Source organism: Pelobates fuscus, chromosome 1, assembly GCF_036172605.1.
Source record: "Pelobates fuscus isolate aPelFus1 chromosome 1, aPelFus1.pri, whole genome shotgun sequence".
Classification (NCBI taxonomy): domain Eukaryota; kingdom Metazoa; phylum Chordata; class Amphibia; order Anura; family Pelobatidae; genus Pelobates; species Pelobates fuscus.
The window spans coordinates 100,280,567-100,302,374 of record NC_086317.1 but is presented as its reverse complement, the minus strand read 5'-3'; positions in this window follow the sequence as shown (position 1 = coordinate 100,302,374).

Sequence of the window (21,808 nt, the reverse complement as noted above, 5' to 3'; positions counted from 1 at the left end):
TTCTGTAGAGCGCAGCATTGTAGTCTATTTTGGCAGAGAAGGGGAAAGACTATTAGGCTCTGACAGGCCTTGATAGAAATCTAATGAGCTGCTGGGCTGAGGATAGATTCGATCTGTCATTCCAGCTGCTGTGGATTGGAACTCCCAGGAGGCTTGGCCAAACAAGTAATATGCAGGCGCTGGAAAAACAAAGGTTGTCTATGCATTCCTGGTAAAAAATCACTAATTAATCACTAATGTTTATTCATAAAGAACAAATGTATATTGCAGTGGAATACATAGCTCCAAGGGTTAATCTGTAGGGACCCTGAAAAATCAATGTAATGGTGGAATTTTCAGAGACCCTGCATTACATGTAGACTACATGTAGTTACTGCTGGATTAAACGTTCCAGGGGAGCAGTTGTCCCTGCACCTGCAAATTTATACTCCCATAAAACCTCCTGGTTATTAGATAAACCTCATATACCTCCCCCCCTCCCCCCCCCCCCACCCCCTCCTCCATCTCTACATGTTTGTGTTACTATCTAGCTGTATCTTTCTATCTCTCGGCTTATCCATCTTTGTCTATTTATATGTGTATCTGTCTGTCTATCCCTATCAGTATATTGATTTATCTACCTAGGGATTCTCAAGTGTGGCCATCATCTTGATCAGATTTGGCAACAAAGTAAATGTGTTTAAAAAAACATTGCTTTTGATTAATTGAGCTTGAGTACAATATCCTTTAAGTAGGTCACCAGAACACCTATCTAACGTCTATCTGTCTGTCTGTCTGACTGTCTGTCCTGTCATCACTTGCCTAATAGAAGTTATAGTTCAGGTGTTATCTTTTTACAATTAACACTGACATTTGAACAAGAACTATCATATACCCATGGTCTGGACATAAAGCACTTGTGGCCTGCGATTTATGGGATACATTCAGTACAGCTTTAAAATATTAGCATAATGAGTGACGGAGTTGCTTTCTGCTCTGGGTACAGCTCACTGCAGAGTCTGCAAATCTAGTAGAAAAATGCAGCAAATGCAAGAAATTCAAATGAGACTTTATTCGTGCAATGTTTGGATATTTGAATGCATTATCTGTATAAAACATTAAGCAATGAATGGTTAAACTCAAGCCTGGAGTTTCCCTTTTAACCCATGCACTGGTACTTGAGTCGATACATCTGACTTCTTTTTTTGCATCATTCACTTCAAACTTCTGCTTTTTCCTGTGTTTCACAAGGATCTTGTTTCTAGACTTTTTTCTCACTACACCTTATCTCCTCACAACATTACAGCATAATTTGGTTTTCATTAACAAATTTGCTAATTATTTAGAAAAACAACAAAACATGTACCCTTCCATTAATATTCCATTTTGCATTCTATTTACTCAATGACAGTGTCAAGCTAAGCCTCGTCTTATGCTCGTTATTGTTTTATAGCAATTAATTTCTTACCCACAAACTTGCAAAATTTAGCATCCGCAAATTCCCCCCCATCCAGGAGATAAACCCCAGGGTCTATCAAGTACTGCCGAATTTGTTGGCACCATATGAGTGAATTATGTTAATTTTATCAGTGTCTGTCTGTCTGCAAGACTTAATTCAATCCAATTTCCATTTGTAAAGTGACGCTGTTATTGTTGTATTTATAAAGAAGAACGATCATACCAATACTGATAATCAGTTTCTGTAATGGGCTTTTTGTGTGTCTACAATGTCAATATTCGGAAAATGTAAGTGCTTCACACCATCATTTTCCCTTTTCACACTTCCTCGCACACTTCGCACACCGTGGTGAGAATGTATTAATCCATTCTCTGCCAGTGAAAGCGTGTACAAGGCTTGTGCAACTGGAGACCTCAGGGCTAGATCTGTTCTCTTAAGGGATTAAATCCTTCTCACAGTATTGTCTGTGAGGCAAAGCAGGCGGGAGAGAATCAGCCAAGTTAGAGAGGTATTCCCCGTGGCGACCTCTGAGTGCTGAATGGGCATCGAATCCCAAACTGTGCCGTAGACAGAAAAATAGACATATTTTGGTAATGTGTAAAGAACTTACTGACGTTTCTTATAAACACTATGGGGCTCCATGCTTCACAAGTAAGGAAGTCCTGATTTGTCAAAATAAACCTACTGGGGGACGTATAAAGATAATCACTAGAATAATAAATTAATTTATCTTATGGTGTGGGTTTTTTTCTGTTTGTTTTGTGATGTCAAATTGAACAACTCAAGCAGGATCCGTTTTATTTTATTATTTGTGGGGGGGGGGATAATTTAAGGACAACGTGATGATAATTATTACAACATTTGTTCATTTGCAGCTGAAGCCAGAAAACACGATAGTTATATGAATCAGCAATAGCAATATTTGTGATAAATCATATATGGTCACATTTTCAAATATATAATCAACACTTTTTCTGCAAATTACTTTTTATTTGTCAAATCATATACCGTTTAGAAAAAGAAAACTAATTTTAGTAGCCATTTATAGCTAACTAGGATGAATAGGAAAAGGTATACAGGGTTTATACTATTAATATAGATATCTAATTTAGATAATATTCTATAAACACTTATATTCATATTATTTATTTGTAACTATCGTGTGTGTGTGTGTGTGTGTATATACGGTATACACACACACTAAACAGCCACAACATTAAACTACCTGCCTAATATTGTATAGGTCCCCCATATACCCTGTGATATATGGCACCACCAAGACATTGGAAGCAGATCCTTTAAGTCCTGCAAGTTGCAAGGTTGGGCCTCCACTATATTAAGATAGCTTAGGAGTGTCTGTTTAAGGATTCCAAACTAAAGTGGAATGGCGCAGGGCTGTATAGAGCAAAGATGCCTTATACAATGAGCAGTTGGTGTTGTAAGACTCTGTGAGTTGCTGTTTATATTTTACCTTTTTCTTTGATGTTTTATCAGGGCAGTATGTATATTTTGATATTCATTACAAATACGTATAATGTGCAAGTCTGGTGTTAGCGTGAATGGGTACCAACTATATCCTCAATACCGTGTAAAAAGGACTGAGACTTTTTTATTGAATTAGTATGGGTTAATGGACACTTATTGTGTTTTGTCCAAAAAATAAAACCATTTTTGAACCATTAGGATACACAGTGTAAGTGCTGTCGTATTCCAGACTTCTATCACTTAAGAGGTTAACTGAAAATAGTTTGTTAACCCCTTAAGGACCAAACTTCTGGAATAAAAGGGAATCATGACGTGTCACACATGTCATGTGTCCTTAAGGGGTTAAAGATAATAATAACAAACATACCAGAAATGTGTTTAAATAACAACCATGTGATGCTGTTAAGCCACTATTTTTCGGGAATCTCTGCATGCTGGCATTCCGAGTGTCCAGGATGTACTAACTGTTGTACACACAGCCATTTACAAGCAAGACTCATGGAGGAAAACATGTTTCTAAATTCCTTCAACTCCATCAACACCCAGATGGTCTGTGATACCAGAATGATGTGTATGCAGGTGCCCTGTGCTCTAACCTGTGGTTTTAGAGTTACACATCTCATACATGGGAATCAGTATGATTAGTGGCTACTTACCCCTACTAGCCACTTTCAAGGAAATGTCGTTATAATCAGGGCCAGACTGACCCACCTGGACACCAGGAAATTTAACGGTGGGCCGCACAGCACTCTCACAGCTTCAATACGAGTATGATGGAAAACAGAGACAGAGAGGGAGCAACCGCAGCCGGTTTCATTTACATTGGGCCGCAGCCACATTGAGGTGAGTGAGCACGTCACATGGCCCTTTAAATTGATTTAAATACCACGACAGAGAATTCATATTCAGCCACGTTAATTTTGAAGATATCATTGTCTGGAATGAAGCCCATGGAATAAGCAAAGCTAGGTGGAATGGGCCTTGACAGAGCTAGGAGGCAGGCCTATGGAGGAGTGTTACTTGATTGGTCAATTGAAATAAGGGGAGTGGCTTAGTCATATAAATATTCGCCATTTTAAAATTGGGTTCCATTTTAATTTGAAATCTTTACCTGTTGTTAGCTGTTGCTGGCTTCTGGTTGGGATTTCTTCTTTTTTGTCTTTCAGATGGATTCCGTGGCTGAGAGTGATATGGCAGCGATCCTCGAGGGCGTGAAGGCGGCGGTCCGGCAGCATGGCACAGCTTGGATGGAGCAGCAGCTGGGGGCAGCACTGAGCATGGCGGGTCCGTCGGCGGCGCCGGCGCGGAGGACTTCGCGCCGGACCAGGCCTCCACAGCGATTGAGCCCTGAGGCCGGTGCTGGCGCGGTTAGGAGTCGCAGCCCGTCAGCAGGCGGAACAAGGACCGGCAATAGGAGATGTGGCGGCCGGGCTAGGATCCGCGGAGGTAGCGGCCCGGAGGCGACCGCGCAGCAAGGCCGGCAAGCAGCATCTGAGGTGTGCGGTCAGGACAAGATGGCGCCGAGGAACTCGGAGGCAGCGGGCTCGTTACCAGCAGCGGGTCCCGTTGGGAGCAGGGAGCAGCCCGCAGGACAGAGTAAACGCGGTGAGTCGCCCCCTGGGTCAGTTAGGGCAAAAAGGGGTAAAAAACAGGGGTTGTCAAATGAGGCCCTCTTAACCCGTTCAGGTTCAGCGGATGATGGGGCAGCCAGTAAGGGCTTGGACAGCAGGGGACAGTCAGCACCTACCACACATTCCAGGGCGGGTAGGGCGGCACCCAGAGCACGCAGCGGGTTGCAGCAAGCGAGGGCTAGGCCGCAAGCACCCCTTCCATCAGCGCAGCGGCCGCAGGTGACAGGGTCGCAGCAGGCAGTGGCATGGCCCCCTCCAGAACTGGCACTGAGATGGGGCGCTGTAGGCCGGCAGATCAGCGGGCGGGCAGGGAAGGCCGCGCTCAGGATAGGTCGGACAGCCCCGTTAGTTGGCGCAGGGACAGGGGGGGTGATAGGGGACCCCGTCATCACTCCAGGAGTAACCGGCGGAGCAGACAGCGCAGCAGCAGCGGGGAGTCGTCGGTTGGGCGTTACCGCGGCTCACCCGTTCGGGGTCCAGTCTCGCGGGGGAGTGCATCCAGGTCGGCGAGCAGGGGCTCTCCTGACAGGCGAGACAGAAGTTCGTCCGGGGACAGGTGTGGCAGAAAGGGCCGGCAGGCCAGGAGTAGCAGTACGCATAGAAGCGCAAGGGTTGAGGTTAGGGAGGATTTGGGTTCTGAAGACGGCCTCCCCAGTTGTGCTTCTTTCATCCACAGGTCATTGGATGTCGAGTCAGCGGGCCGTAGGAGGCCTAGGGACGGCGGAGAATTCGCAGCAGCATCGCCAGGCCCATCGCATGGCGGAGTTCGGGATGCAGCCCCAGGATCAGCAACACCTCGGGGTTTGGTCGGTGGAGATTTATTAGAGGGCTTAAAATCGTTCCTTACATCTTGGAGTTCAGGGCTGGATAAGGGGGCTTCTTTTAGCAGGGCTTGGTTGCCAGGATCGTCGGGTTTGGGGTCGGGGGTGCTTCCGGTCCCCGAGCGGGCAGGGAGCGGGGCAGGTGAGTTGGCAGCAGCGTTAGGGGTGTCAGTAGCCTCAGAAGTGGCTGTGGAGAGGGACACGCTAGTGGGGGAGATTCCGGATGCAGCACGGCAGAATGTACACGTGTCGTTTGCGGGTCCGCTAGGGTGTCACCTTAAGATGGAAGTTAAAGAAAGGTTGTGGAAGGGTGAATTTGTGGAGATCTTCTCCCTTCTCCCTTTAGATGAGTACCTGGATTTGAAGGAGGAGGATAAAAAGGACGCTAAGAAAGAGGAGGAGGAAAAGCGGCGTCGGTATAGGAAAATCCCGAAAACTTTTGGGAATTGGTTGCGAGCATTTTGCATACTGGCGAGTGTGCTGGGGGAAAAGGCCCCTGAAAAATGTTCCCAGCTGTTTTGTTACTTAGACGGGGTGTGGGAGTCTTACCGCACGTATGGGGGGCTAGCCTGGTGGCGGTACGATGAACAATTTCGCCAGAGGCTATCAGCTAATCCAGGGATGAGGTGGGATCAGATGGACCTACCGTTATGGATGAAGCTGATGATGTCCCAAAAGGCGGCCCCCTTTCAAGGGGGGGCTGGCGCCGGTGCCTCTTCCACCGCGTCGGCTGCGCAAAGGAAGGGTTTTTGCTGGCTCTATAACGAGGGCCAATGTAAGTGGGGTGCCTCATGCCGCTTTAAGCATGAATGCTCCGGTTGTGGAGGGGGGCACGGTTACAACAGGTGTTTCAAGCGGGGTAAGTCCGCAGCACCTAGCTCGGCCGGAGGGGCTTCCGCACCATCCGCTGCCGCTGGGTCGGTCACCAGTGAAGGTAGACGCGATGCTCCCGTGGCTAAACAGCTACGGTAAACGAGAGGATGCCTGTTTGTTGTTTGAGGGATTTACGAAGGGTTTTATCATTCCCTTCCGGGAGCGGGTTGTGGCACCTCGTTTCCGTAATCTGCGCTCCGTTGGCGAACATCATGATGTAGTGTGTGAGAAATTGCTTCATGAGGTTCGCCTGGGCCGGATGGCGGGACCGTATAAAGAGCCTCCGCTGCCCGATCTCAGGGTTTCCCCTCTAGGCTTAGTGCCAAAGAAGGAGGCGGGAAAATTTCGCCTCATCCACCACTTGTCATACCCGAAAGGGTCATCGGTCAATGATGACATTGACGGGGCACTCTGTTCTGTTTCCTACGCATCATTCGACCAGGCGGTCGAGCTGGTAAGGGAGGCAGGACGCGGAGCGTTGTTGGCTAAGGCGGACATAGAAGCGGCTTTCCGCCTTTTGCCCATTCACCCAATGTGTCACCACTTATTGGGTTGTTTTATCGATGACAGCTATTTTGTGGATCTGTGTCTACCCATGGGTTGCTCCATTTCATGTGCGTACTTTGAGAAGTTTAGTACGTTCGTGGAATGGGTAGTGAGGAAGGAGGCGGGCACCAAGTTTGTGGTCCATTATTTGGATGACTTCTTGTGTGTGGGGCCGGCCGGGTCCGACGCTTGCCGTTTCAGGTTGCGGTGTCTTGAATGGGTTAGCCAGGTTTTTGGGATACCTCTGGCTCGCGACAAGACCGTGGGGCCTGTTACTTGCCTTCGTTTCCTAGGACTTGAGATTGACACGGTCGCCGGTGAATGTAGGTTGCCAGCGGATAAGTTGGAGTCCCTGCGCGACGCTATTTCAGAGTTGCGGGGGGCAAGGAAGGCGACCCTGCGGGATATACAATCGCTGTTGGGACGGTTGAATTTCGCTTGTCGCATTATTCCGGTGGGTAGGGTGTTTAACCGGTTCCTAGCCAAAGCCACGGCGGGAGTGCGGTCACCTCATCATTTTATTAGAGTCACCGCTCCGATCAAGGAGGACTTGGGGGTATGGGAGACCTTCCTGAAGGATTTTAATGGGAAGGTCTTTTTCAGGGAAAAGTGTATTGAATCGCCCGAGTTGGAATTCTTTACCGATGCATCTGGGAGTGTAGGTTTCGGGGCCTACTTCGCGGGTCAGTGGTGTGCGGAAAGATGGCCTGAAAGGTGGGCAGTCAGCCCGCTGATTCGGAACTTGGCTTTTCTCGAGCTGTTCCCATTGGTGGTGGCACTCTCTTTGTGGGGCCAGGTTTTACGCAATAGGAGAGTGGTTTTCTTTACTGACAACATGGCTGTTGTGGAGGCGGTGAACAATCTGTCAGCGTCCTCGGTCCCAGTGGTCCGCTTGCTTCGCCGGTTTGTTTTGTACTGCATGCAGTTAAACATTGTTTTTCGTGCACGTCATGTCCCAGGTTTCTTAAACGTAATTGCGGATGCTCTTTCTCGCTTTCAGTGGGAAAAGTTTCGGGCGGAGGCTCCGACCGCGCAAAAGGAGGGTCTGCCATGTCCGGATCTGATGTGGCGGCTCGGGACATCTTGCTTGGAAGACTGATCAGGGATTCGTTGGCTCCGGGCACGTGGGCAGCGTATAGTAAAGTGTGGGAAAGGTGGGACGAAGCAGTAGGCTGTACAGGGGACATGGTATCGGCAAAGGTACGTCTCGAGACTCTATTATGGTTGCTTTGCCGGCTGTTCGCAGGGGGTGCTTCCCCGGCAGTGGTTGGTCGAAACTTGGCAGCCCTAGCGTTTCTCTTCAAGCTCCGTGGGTGGGAGGATTTGACGAAGTCGTTTATTGTGCGGCAGGCAGTTAAAGGTTATCGCAAGGGGAAGTCTGTCCCTGACAGTAGGAGGCCGGTGTCTTTCACGGTGCTTCTGCAGCTCCTGGGGGTCTTGCCAAGTTTGTGTTTTTCGCTGTTTGAGGTCTTGCTATTTAAGGTGGCTTTTGTATGGGCCTTTTTCGGGGCATTTCGGGTGAGCGAGATTGTAAGTGGGAGTAAGCTTAGGCAAGGGAGTCTTCAGTTCGAGGACGTGGACTTGAGGGTAGCAGAAGTAGCTATTCGGCTACGGCGCTCGAAGACTGATGTCTTTGGGAGAGGTCGGACGATTAAGCTGTCTGCTATACCTCAGGTGGAGGCTTGCCCGGTGGGCTGTGCTCAGCGATATGTGGAAGTCCGCCCTGAAGGGAGGGGTTCCTTTTTTCGCCATGCTGACGGCTCGGCGTTGTCGAGGTTCCAATTCACCAGGGTGTTTAAGTTGGGTTTGGAGCGCTTGGGCATGGATCCCTCGCAATTTGGCACCCACTCGTTCAGGATCGGGGCTGCCACTGAGGCGGCGAGATTAGGCTTGGGGGACGAGTTGGTTAAGAAAATTGGGAGATGGGAATCGCTTAGATTCCGTTCATATGTACGACCTGACCTGTTATTATAAATCAAGTTGATGTTTTGGCGGTACAATTCAGGTTGGCCGTGGTTATAAGTTATTTATTTTCTTTTCAGGTGGAGTCGCATGGATAGTAGGCCACTCATATGTCTACTGGGCTGAACGGAGGGCTGCAGTTCGGAGACAAGGCACGCAGCTCGGCTTTCCGTTGGATGTGTTACGTGTATTGTGGTTTGGTTTTCGGGGTTATGGTTGGAGAGATACGTGTTTGGATTTATTTCGGAGGATAGGGCAGGGGGAAGTCCCCGATTTCATATTGTTCCACACGGGGGGGAATGATTTTGGGTTGGTCCCGCAAAGGGAATTAGTTCGTGGGATTAAAAGGGACTTGGATAAGTTGAGGTCTTTGATCCCCGGGGTGGTTATTGTTTGGTCGGAAACGGTACCGCGTTTCCATTGGCGTCATGTGAGGGATTTCGCAGCGATGGCAAGATATAGACGGAAGTTCAATAAGTTGTTGGCGATTTTTATTAAGAGATCTGGGGGGGTAGTTGTGCGGCACAGGGAGCTGGAGGATATGTTACCGGGATACTTCCGGCGTGATGGGGTGCATTTGTCTGAGGTGGGTTTGGATTTCCTTAATTTGGGCTTTCAGGATGGTTTGCGGCAGGCTTTGTTTATTCGGGGTGGGGGCGCCCAGGAGGCTTGAGGGGTCAAGCTCTGTGCTGTGGCGGGGGATGGTTTAGTTTAATTGGGGGTAGGTCGGTTTTTGGTAAGTGGGATAGGTCAAGAGGAATACTTACCTTTAGATTTGGTGGTAGGTTCGAGCTCGGCGGTAGCTACGAACCTGGGGGTGTAGGGGTGTCTCGGTATGCCCCTACACTGGAAATGGATGCCCTTGGTGGCTGGGACAATGGTGTAGGGGTGTCTTGGTATGCCCCTACAGTGGAAAGGGATGCCCTTGGTGGCTATGTGATGGTGTAGGGGTGTCTTGGTATGCCCCTACTGTGAAATGGGATGCCCTTGGTGGCTATGATAATAGTGTAGGGGTGTCTCGGTATGCCCCTACAATTGGAAATGGTTGCCCTGGGTGGCTGTGTTAATTGTTTATGTTATTTATGATATGTTACATTGTTATATGGTATTATGTAAATATGTTTGAGGTCATTGTCTGGGTATTTAGTTATGTTAATTGGGGGAATGTCTTTTCAAATGTTGGTGACAATGACCTCTTAAATTTTATATTTTAATTTTATATATTTATGTAATTAATAAAGCCGTGGAATATTTTTGCCAAATAATCCTTGTGTCTGTGTTTATTGGAGGTTAATTGGTTATAACTGGAATAGGCCAAAGAGACGACAATGCGCATGTCATGAAGCCCATGGAATAAGCAAAGCTAGGTGGAATGGGCCTTGACAGAGCTAGGAGGCAGGCCTATGGAGGAGTGTTACTTGATTGGTCAATTGAAATAAGGGGAGTGGCTTAGTCATATAAATATTCGCCATTTTAAAATTGGGTTCCATTTTAATTTGAAATCTTTACCTGTTGTTAGCTGTCCCGCCCACCCTCCCTAATTTAGTGGGTTAATGGTTAAGATTTATGACTCTCCCGTTTTGTCACGGCGGCGGGGGATGGTTTAGTTTAATTGGGGGTAGGTCGGTTTTTGGTAAGTGGGATAGGTCAAGAGGAATACTTACCTTTAGATTTGGTGGTAGGTTCGAGCTCGGCGGTAGCTACGAACCTGGGGGTGTAGGGGTGTCTCGGTATGCCCCTACACTGGAAATGGATGCCCTTGGTGGCTGGGACAATGGTGTAGGGGTGTCTTGGTATGCCCCTACAGTGGAAAGGGATGCCCTTGGTGGCTATGTGATGGTGTAGGGGTGTCTTGGTATGCCCCTACTGTGAAATGGGATGCCCTTGGTGGCTATGATAATAGTGTAGGGGTGTCTCGGTATGCCCCTACAATTGGAAATGGTTGCCCTGGGTGGCTGTGTTAATTGTTTATGTTATTTATGATATGTTACATTGTTATATGGTATTATGTAAATATGTTTGAGGTCATTGTCTGGGTATTTAGTTATGTTAATTGGGGGAATGTCTTTTCAAATGTTGGTGACAATGACCTCTTAAATTTTATATTTTAATTTTATATATTTATGTAATTAATAAAGCCGTGGAATATTTTTGCCAAATAATCCTTGTGTCTGTGTTTATTGGAGGTTAATTGGTTATAACTGGAATAGGCCAAAGAGACGACAATGCGCATGTCAAGATCCTGGTGAGGTTCGCTGCTTGCCCTCTGCTCCTGGGTCGTTGCTGGGCTATACCATTTACCCAGCACCAATGTGTAAAGGAGTGTTTTCTTTCACATTGGAGTAATAGTTTTCAATTTGACATTATCTCTATATCTGCACACTATGTTGGCACAATGCATTATTGGGCTGGAATATAATTTTTTTCCAGGGCTGCTTTTAGTTCCCAGTCCGGCCCTGGTTTTAGTTAACTTTCAGGAATACAACTTGGAAGAGGGTAACGCGCCATGCTGTCAGTAATGCTTTCTTTCTCTCATGTCAGATGATGCACTGCACACCTGCAACCTTGACAATTCAAATGGTCGCTGTATCAGAAGAATGGAATGGAGATGAAGGGGGTACTGTGCCAGAGAGACCCATTTTGGAGTACTTTGCATGTTAGTGCTATTTCTTCAATCATTGTAACTGCACATGCTATGCCCAGGTTATGCTTATCACACGGCCAGTGATATTGTCTCTTGTTATCTGATTAATGCATGACTGAAAGCGATAGTGTGTAACCCAAACACATCCCCCTGCCGTAATAACCCAAAGCTGAACCATACAGCTCAGAATACAATAATTGTTATAACAATGAGGATCCCTCCATGGAGGCATGGTTCTTGCAGGTACTAATGGCACCATTTACACCAGCTCACAGAATCAATGTGTCGAATCACTGGCAGGGAGCAGGTATAATGAGGCTCACATACGGATAGATGTGACTGAATAAACATTTGGACCCTGACTTAAAGAGTCAGTGCGTTTACGCTGTTGTCCCCACCTCTCTTCTTGCCTCCCCCCGTCCTGCCCTGTCCTACCATTATAATGATAACTGATGCAGGAGGCCTATGAAGAAATGGCTGCCGCTATGATGCCATTCTAAGCACCATTTTAGTTACCCGTGCCTCTCAGTATATATTAGCAGGGCCCAATCCATGCCCCATTAACACTGTACAAGCAAAGCTTTGTGTTTTACGGTCACACTGGGACGACGCCTGGTTTTTGCCATGCTAAGTAACATATAATTGCCTGTGTTCCCACATAATATTCTGAGTTTCCACCACCTACTATGCTCTATCACAGTGTTTAGCTAGTAAAACCATTCTCTGTGCAAATCGAAAGCTATGTGATTATTTCCTGACAGGCCTCTTCTTTGTTCTTACTGGGATTGCTCGTTTGTTAAGAAGCACCGTGTCTAACCCTTGCTGAAAATAATGTGCGCTGTGAGCCAGCTGCTATCAGACATCAGTAAGGCCTAGGCACACTAATGCAGCAAAATCCTGTCTTGTGACACATAGAAGCAGGGAATGTATTCAACGATGATTTACGTGTATGTTTTACCAGACACATGCCTACCTAGTGTCATGCTGCTAGGATGGACATGATGTCACACTTACATCCCACCAAGTGTATGCCTAGCTTGTCCATTGCTGAGTCAAGGCCAGACACTGCTGTAGAGTAACAATTTACAGACTAATTATTAGCCATCAGTACTCATCCTGCCTTTGGATGTGGCCATGTCCAGTCCATTTTGGTTATTTTTCACCACCAGAAAAATATATTGTGTCCTTTTATGTGCTCTGAGGCTGGAGTTTACTCAAACATTATCTATTACACGAGAGAGCCTATTATGTCAGTATTAAAGGGACACTATAGGCAGCATAACAACTTTATCTTAATGAAGCAGTTTTGGTGTATAGATCATGCCCCTGCAGCCTCACTGCTCAATTCTCTGCCATTTAGGGGTAAAATCACTTTGTTTATGCAGCCCTAGTCACACCTAACTGCGTGTGACCTACACAGGCTTCCTAGACACTTCATGTAAAGAGAGCTAGAATGTTGAAACTTCCTTTATTGCACAGTTTTTAATTTATAATTTTGTATCTCCTGCTCTGTTAATAGCCTTCTAGACCCTGCAGGAGCCACCTGTGTGCATGATTAAAGGAACACTATAGTCCCCATGTAGTTGTTCTGGTGAGCACAGTCAGTCCCTGCAGGCATTTTAATGTAAACACTGCCCTTTCTGAGAAAAGGCAGTGTTTACATTACTGCCCAGGGACACCTCCAGTGGCAGCCACTCAAACTGTCACCAGAGCTGCTTCCTGGTTCAGTGCAGCACACTGTGCAGCACTGAGTTTTAGAGTCTCCAAACTCAGCACGGAGGCACTGAACTTTCCCCATAGAGCTCTTCTGAAGACAAGCATTACTTTTATCCCCTGTATGGCAGATGACTTGCTGAACAGCCATGATGGAAAGGAATTTGGCCTCTTGAAAACTATTATTAATATTTATAAATCACCAACATAATCCACAGCAGGTTATTTATTACTTCCCCTTTAAAGAAAAATAAAAAAATCCCAGGTGAAAAATTTCTGCCTCGAAGGTGAATAAATATTCTTTAATAGCAAAACCACATTAAATCCCTTTGTTTGTTTATTCTTGTACCGAACATACCTTTCACATTTTCCATAATATTATAACCCCTTTCTGTCCTCTAATTCTCCTAGATTACAAGCAGGATTCTTGATGCCTCTCAAACCAGTCATTTGTGACTCTGTATGTAACCCCATTATACCACGTTGAAGAACATGTTGACACCAAATAAATGATGAGTATATACCTGTCACTAGCATGATGGCTCCCTAACTGTCATACCAAACCTAATCCCTGCATCTGTCACTCCCCTGATTGTATCTAAGTGCTTGTCCTTGAATGTATCTGTGATCCAGGAGATATCTTTCTGTCCGTGTCTGTGTATGTGTGCTGCATATTGTCTCTTGTCAGTATTGTGATTTTAACACACTTGACATTGACATTCTCTATGGGAAACTACAACAGAGATACATATACTGTTTATTTTGTGATGCAGTCTCTCATCTCTTGGAATGAAAGTGTGAAGGCCACAGTGTATTCTATAAACGCCATAATGTAGCGAATTGGAAATCTAATTGCAAAAATCAGCGTTTAGTCAATAAACCCCATTGTGTATTTGTCTTTTAATGCATATTTTAAATGGCTTCTTGCCAACACGATATGGCAATGGGGGATGGTGGCTAAGCATTTAAAATGAAGGCTCTGTGTAAACAGAGGAAATAAAATGCTGTTTTGGTAGCCCTGTAATGGTGCTAAGTCCAGCCTAGCATCACTTTGGGTCCTTTCATACCAGACCTGTTTTAAATGTCACTGTAAGGAGGTACATATGGTAGCTTAATTGGACATTGTATTTTTACTTCCATTATTCTCACCCAAGCAGAAAGCAATACTACTTACAGTTCAAAGTAGCTAGGAGTTAAACCATGGTTCTAAGGACAATGTTCACGTCATCCCATACACTCCGGTAACCCATACTTTAAAGACAAGCATTTTAAGCATAGGTGTGCAAATATGTATTTGCTCATATTTGACATATAGCATTGGAGCTTCCAGTATTATTTTCAAATGGGCATGATTGCTAAGATGCAAATTTATATATTTAAAGTGACAATATAGGCACCCAGACCACTTCAGCTCATTGAAGTGGTCAGGGTACTATGCCCCTTTTGCTCAGTTTACATTGCAGCTCTACATCTGCCCTCAGGGGCTGTCTACCAGACAGAGCCACAGGGCTTCCTGAATTGAAACAGACCTTTGGTCCGGTATCTAACGCAGGATGGCCTCACGCTCTGCATGAGGACCTCCAGCGTCTGATTTTTCCCCCATAGTAAAGCATTGATTCAATGCTTTCCTGTGGGAAGGTCTAATGTGCACGCGGCATTCGCATTAGACCCCACTCATGGCGGGACAAAAGAGGGGGTGGACCCAGCCCTGAGGGACATCGGCGGTGGGAAAAGGTAAGTACTACATTATCCCTTCAACCCCTTCCCGACCAATGAAGTACCAGGTACGTCCACCTAAAAATGGTCAGTAACAACCGCTGTTACCTAGTACCCCACTGTCCAATCCGGCCCTCCTGGGCAATGTGAACGCGGGCCAGATAGACCACCAACCGCGCGGCCTTCACCTGAACGTCCGAGATCAGTATCCTCCCCCCCCCCCCCGACTCACCTAGTTAGCTCTGACCAACTCCCCGATCCGCAAAGCGCCGAAAAAGGCTCGGAGTCCATTTTTAAGCCCGAGGAAACTTATACTTGCGGTCAGGCCCTCTGTTTTTTCTGCTGCCAGTGGCACTCCAAACGTGCTAGCCACCCACTCAATTGTCCTCAGTAAGTAGCGGCAAGTTGGGGAATCCGCCGGGCCCACACACAGGAAATTGTCAAGGTAGTGCACCACCGCCCAACTCCTGGAGTCCTACTTCACCACCCATTCCAGAAAGGAGCTGAACTTCTGCACTGCCGCCCGACCCTCCTATTCCCTTTTTAAAACACTGGTGGAGTCCATGCCCACCCCCACAGCCGGAGCACTCATGATTGTATTTGCAAGTCACCACCCATTTGCACTGGCCCTCATTGAAGAGCCAGCAGAAACCCTTCCTGTGGGAAGTCGACGCAAGTGACCGGCCCCCTGCGCCGGCCACCTGCTGAAAGACAGTATGAGCTTTATCCACAATGGCAAGTCCATTTGGCCCCACTGCATGCCAGAATTAGTTGCAAGTCGCTGGCGGAATTGCTAGTCGTATTTCCACCATGCCATGCCCCTGTACGTCCTATACGCATCCCAGATCCCATCCAGGTAGCAAAATAAAGAAGAGCAAATCCCCGGGGACCATTAGCCATTAACGCTAGCGAGTATACAAAATGCCCGCAGCCAATTCCCGAAGTACTTTGGTATCTTGCGATACCTTTTCTTCTTCTCCTCCTCCTACTTCTTAAAGGAATGCCGCCTGCCACCTCCGCCCGCTCACCCACAGCGTCGACCTGTGCCGCCACTCTGTCACCCTCAGCTAGCGTCCCTACTGAGCCCTGAACCACCGATCCAGCACCCTTGCGCCGCATCTGACTTATGAGTACCCCTTTTCCCCAGGAGTCAATAAGATGTTTCAGAGAGGACAGTAAGCCATGGGAATGAGCAGTGGTAGACTCACCGACGAGCCCTTCATCTGCAAATGTCCAGGGGCTAGTCCTTGAGGACCCACAGAATCGGATGGAGGAACGATCACACGCTTCACTCCAACCGGGAGAAAGCTCTGATGCTGGAAACCTCCTCAGGGGGGACTCACTGGATGACGTGGAACAAGAAAAAGAATTCCTCGGCAGATTGCACTGTTCCGTACTTACCCTCCCTGTACCCCCCAGGGATTGATCCTCCGCCGACTTCACAGCCGTCCCTCAGAATGCCGGCCAGCACGCGCATTAGACCTCCCCATAGGAAAGCATTAAATAATGCTTTCAATGCTTTCCTATGGGGATTTCGGCGACGCTGAAGGTCCTCACATAGCGTGAGGACGTCCAGCATCGTATAACACACTGGTCTGGTAGACAGCCACTAGAGGAGGACTTAACCCTTCAATGTAAATATTGCAGTTTATGAAAACTGCAATAATTACACTTGCAGGGTTAAGGGTAGTGGGAGTTGGCACCCAGACCACTCCAATGGGCAGAAGTGGTCTGGGTGCCTGGAGTTTCCTTTTAAGTATGAAAACAGGGGAACAAAACTTGTGTGGACTGGCTGACAATTAAATTAGGTAAGGTAAAGCTGACTTTGCGCACTATGCAAATACTCTTGCTGCTTCGGTCTCTCTAACACTGTGGCATGTTCCCTTTCTTCTACACTCACTACATACACATTTTTTGTTGTCCCAGACTGTATACCAGGATCTTCTGCCTGCTAGTAAGAAGGTAAGGAGAGTAATGGACAAGTGAGTGTTAGGAGACCGTCCTTAGAAAGCACGGAGCAAGGGCATCATTCATTAGATGTATTTATGCAAATCTTCGGATGCTGTCTGCATAGTATGCCCTTAGTTGACCAGCTTGCATGGTTGGCAAGAAGCCTAACATGCATTCACACCAGACTGGCCTTCCAGTTGTTTGGGCAGACCTACCCCCTTTTTGGGCATCTTTGCCCCTTTGGGGCTGTTCTGGTTTTATGATTAGCGTCAGTGGCCCACCAGTTCACCCCACCCATTGACATTCTGCTTCACCAGACACTGCTGTTTGGGGGTATGGATTTACTTGAAAGATGAAAGTTAGAGATAAGCCCAGGGTATGTGTTTCTAATAGCTATATCCTGTGAGTTTCCCTCCAGTATTACCTACACCAGATACAACCAGATAGACGCTTGGCAGGTATGACTGTTTTAGTGTTTTCTGTTGATAAGATTCTTGTGGGGAAACCAACCTCACCACTGGGCATTGGAGAAGCCTGTTTGCCTGCCTCCTGCCTGCTGACTATGGCCCCTGAGAGATGTGACCCTTTAAATACAGTATTTGGGCATATTGTATTTTATTATGCTGCTGCTGGCCATTTAAGAAAAATCTGGGGGCATACTGTGACTTTTGGGAACAATGCCCCTTTAAGACTATGGCCCTTGGAAGATATTGCCTGTTAAAGACTATTTTAGCAGATTGGATTTTAAAAGACTTGCTGCCCCTTTAAATTGTATTGGAGCAGTGCTGCAGCTTTAAATTGACACTTCGGATGCAGCCAAAGTGCCGAAGTAGTCGAAGTGGCCGCCATTCGACAAACGAACACGTGGCGGTGGCCATCTTTGTTCATTCGAACCAGGTCAGCGGTATGTGTAGCCAAATCCATGGATCTGAAATCGGCTACGCATTTCAACGAACACCGCTGACGCTTACCTTCTCCTACACTCCATTTTCAGCTGCAGAGAAAGTCCCGTTCGGCAGTTTGAACTCACTGCTATACTAAGCTAAATGCACGAATGGCCCCGTTCGTGCATTCGAATGGGACTTAGTCATTTTTCTGTGTAAAATAGACCGACCGCACAGCCCAAAAGGACTCCCAGCTAACTTTTTAGCTACTGGATGGATTTGTCTGATTTTTGAGTATGTTTATATTTCAAGTACGCTGATTAATAATATGTAATTTTGGATTTATGTTTTTAAAGTTATAGTACATATATAAAAACTGTATTTTTCCTGCTTGTGATAATTATGTTAACCCATTGTGTACCATAATTAGATCACAGGCAGAGGGGAGGATTTTGTGTGTAATTGCTGGGAGTGTTTTCTGTAATGTACGTGTGTTATTGGTTGCTCTGTAAAACCCTGTGGGCAGTACTAAGTTTGTGGATTGGGAATAAAAGAGGCTGTATGTGCCAGTACAGTCAGTTCTGCTTGACCTCAAAATGAAGTGTCGTCTCGTTATTGGGGGAATTGGATTGTATGCTGATTGCCAGGAGAGTAAGCTGATTGCATGCTTTCCTGTTCAGCTGTTTACAGCATTCATATGCTTGAGAGCATTCGTATGCTGCTCCGGTTCGGTGGTTGTGGTGTCTGCTGCAGTGCTTGGAGTCCTCAGGAAGCGCTAGGAGCATCCTTCAACGGAGGCACCCAGTCGGGGTGCCATTACAACTCTGTAATTAGGCCCATCATAATTGTCAGCACCAGGCCCACTGGGCTCTTAATGTGGCCCTGAAAAAATGCACCAGTGTATTAAGAGATGAGTAACAGTACTAAGAATGTTAGGAAAGTGTTGTCATTTTGGAAAGAGTTTATATTCTTATGTTCACAACCGCTGTCAAGTGCCAAACTACACATTTCAAACCCTTACTGTCCAAAGATTTAGGGAATAAGCCCAGTTCTCCCTTAGGAATTGATGAAATGGCTAAAATTTACTGATTTGTTTTAGCCTTTGTTCTCGTTTGGTAAGCTCTCAAGGAAGTGAATTTTATGTTGCATATTTTTAATGAATCATCTATTTAGCAAGAGAGAACTTTGCAGAGTAATTAATACATGGAATGCATATAGGAATCCATAAGATACAGAGATAACACGCTGTAGATGAAGATGACTTGCCCTCTTCTTGGGACAATGTGCATGTTGACCAAAAGCTGCAGTTTGAGACGCACTGTTTACTTACAGAAGAACAAATGGCACAAACAGACACATTGGGAGGACACTCCATACCGGGACATTGCTCCTTTTTGGGGGAAGCGGTGAACACAAGTTCTATTTTGGTGAAAAAAAGTGAACAGCTTGTGAAAAGCTAATGCAGGCACAGAAGTTTATTTCATGTTGCAACTGAACTTCAAACCAAAGCTAAGTGTCTATTCCAGTGTAACAATGTGTGTATTTGTCTATATTTGTCTCTAAGTAAACACTGTTATAAAATCACTCTGTGTGTGCTTATACTCCGTTAGTACTCTATGTGATCGTCTGAACGTACCTTTTAAAATACTGAAACGCATTGTGAGAGCATTGTGAAAGTCAATGTAACCACTCTCACATACTTAGTTATTTTGAACAAGTTTTTGATATGAAATATTTTTCATATTAAAATGTAATAATTTTATATTCATATTTTTTAACATTTCATATAATAGATATAATGCATTAAACAATGCATATAAATTATAATTATAAACTTCAATAAATTGACAGTATATATATATAAATAATTGAGTACATTTCCCTTTTGTATATTATATAAAAACAATATGTAATGATGAGCGGGTGGGAGCTTTACTCCTAAATAAATACAGAATGTCTAAAAGCCCGAGGCTGGCCATGCTAAAACATTTATTTCAGCACCATATGAAGCTACATTTTTGGGACTTGGCGGAATATATGCTGGTACTATTTTTGTTCTTTTTTTGTTGGTGTGGTGCCAGAGGCCCTTAAAGCCTTTTCTCTAAACTTCCATTCTCCTGGTTGCTGACTACATTCCCTTAGCAGTAACACCTGCTCCCTACGTCAGCAGTTACTTTCAACTTGTCAATGATGCCAGGGCCCAGTTACGTTGCAGTATCTGAATATACAGCCTGGCATTTTTTCCTGCTTCCCTGGCCTCTTCAAATGTTTCCTGTTTAAAGAGATTATGTCATGTATAATATAACAAAGCCGTAATAAAAAACAATTGTAACCTATGTATTATGTTAGTCAAACTGCAGAAAAATACATTTATGAATATTTATCATTTATTTAATTTACATATTCCTGCCACATGCAGTTCTAGCCACGCTGGTTAGCTGCATACTTCCTGCATTGTTTATTTGCACATTTGTTATCTGTGCGTATGCGAATACCTTGATATGTTTGGAGATTGCATGCAGAACACACGAGTCTCGGTGAATTGGCGAATCTCAGTAGTGCAGGTTTAGAATGCATGATGATGACTACTGTCGTCCAATGCATGTAAAAGGGGAACTGTTACTCTATACCAATAAAGATGCTCCATTTGCTTTTAAATTTGTATTCAGAATTGGACAATGACGATGTTATCACTCAGTTTAGATAAGACAAAGCCAAGGCAAACAGAGAAGAGAAATATAAACATTGTATGCTTTCCCTGTGCTGACTGTCAGACTCAAAGGACAAAGATTATAAAACAATGACTGTCAGGGCGCTAAGATGGAGGTGTCCAGTTGCAGGATAAAGGAGGTTAGATATCTGCATTTAATTTTGTGGGGGTTTTGTACACCTCACCAATACATATTTGTTAAATACAGTGATAAGTAAACATGATATTAAAAGTCATGGAAAGTGACAATTTCCCTTAAATGATGTGGCTTAGCATAGTTACATTAACGTCGACATTTCACAGGGGTTCAAAAATGTCAAAGCCTCAAGCAATGAAAACATCAGTGAGCATCAATCTGAATGAACTGACAGGTCATGAAACAAATCACCAGAATAAGTGGTTGGCTTGACACCAGGCTGGTACACAACACATGGGTATGCTCACACTGAGAATCATAAACAGCCTCAAGAACCCATATCTGCCAAAAAGAAAGAAATAATCAAAAGAAAAATCGCAAACCAAGAAATAAAAAGATTTAGTAAGACACAGAATCATGAAAATAGAGGGAAATAGGGGACCTTTAAAAAAAAGGGGTGACACCAAACCAGGTCATCGCATTATGGTAAGCATAAACACACACAACATATTTTCAACAATGGCCTCAATTTAACTCAATTCATCTTCAGAAGTCAATATTAAAGTTCAAGATTTTTTTGTAGTTAAATCATTTGGAAAAGTTATATCGAGGACAATGTTGGTTGATGTTGATGTTGGTTGATAGCTACTATGAAGGGATTCTACGCTCCCCTATCATGCAAGTAAGGGAAAACTGAGATCATTCAAATCAGAAGGTGGAGTGCGAGTTGACCCAGAGGTTATCATATGGAGTTTTTTAATTGTATGAACCACCTCTCAAAAGTTGACTTTAAATTCCTTATTATTGCATCATTCATGGAAAAAGAAGCACAAAAAAAAGAAAAGATCTGAATAGAAAATGAATTAGAAGGTTTCTCAATGGCCTACAAGATTTAGGTAGGAAGCAAAGAGATTCATTTCTTTAGACTGTTTGATGGAGGACACTCTGCTCGTTGATGTACCAAGTAAAAATTTAGACATTTCAGTGAAATAATGAGGGCAAGTCCTTGTCGACAATCAGAAAAAACAAAACAAAAAAAAAACCTCAAGTGCATTTCTAAAACCTTGCATTTAGATTGCTGGCCTCTTTCAAGGACTTTTTGACGCTTTGCCAAATACTGATCCATATTAGAGACCCCTGGGGATTCACCAGATTTCAAGCCAAAAACCATTAAAAAATCAGAAGAATGTAAAGAATTGAAATGATTCATGTTGAAAAGTGTTGTGGGAGAATATAGCCCATTGTAACAATCCAGGCCAATTATCCTGGTGAGCAGAATTCAAACACTGAAGATTAGAT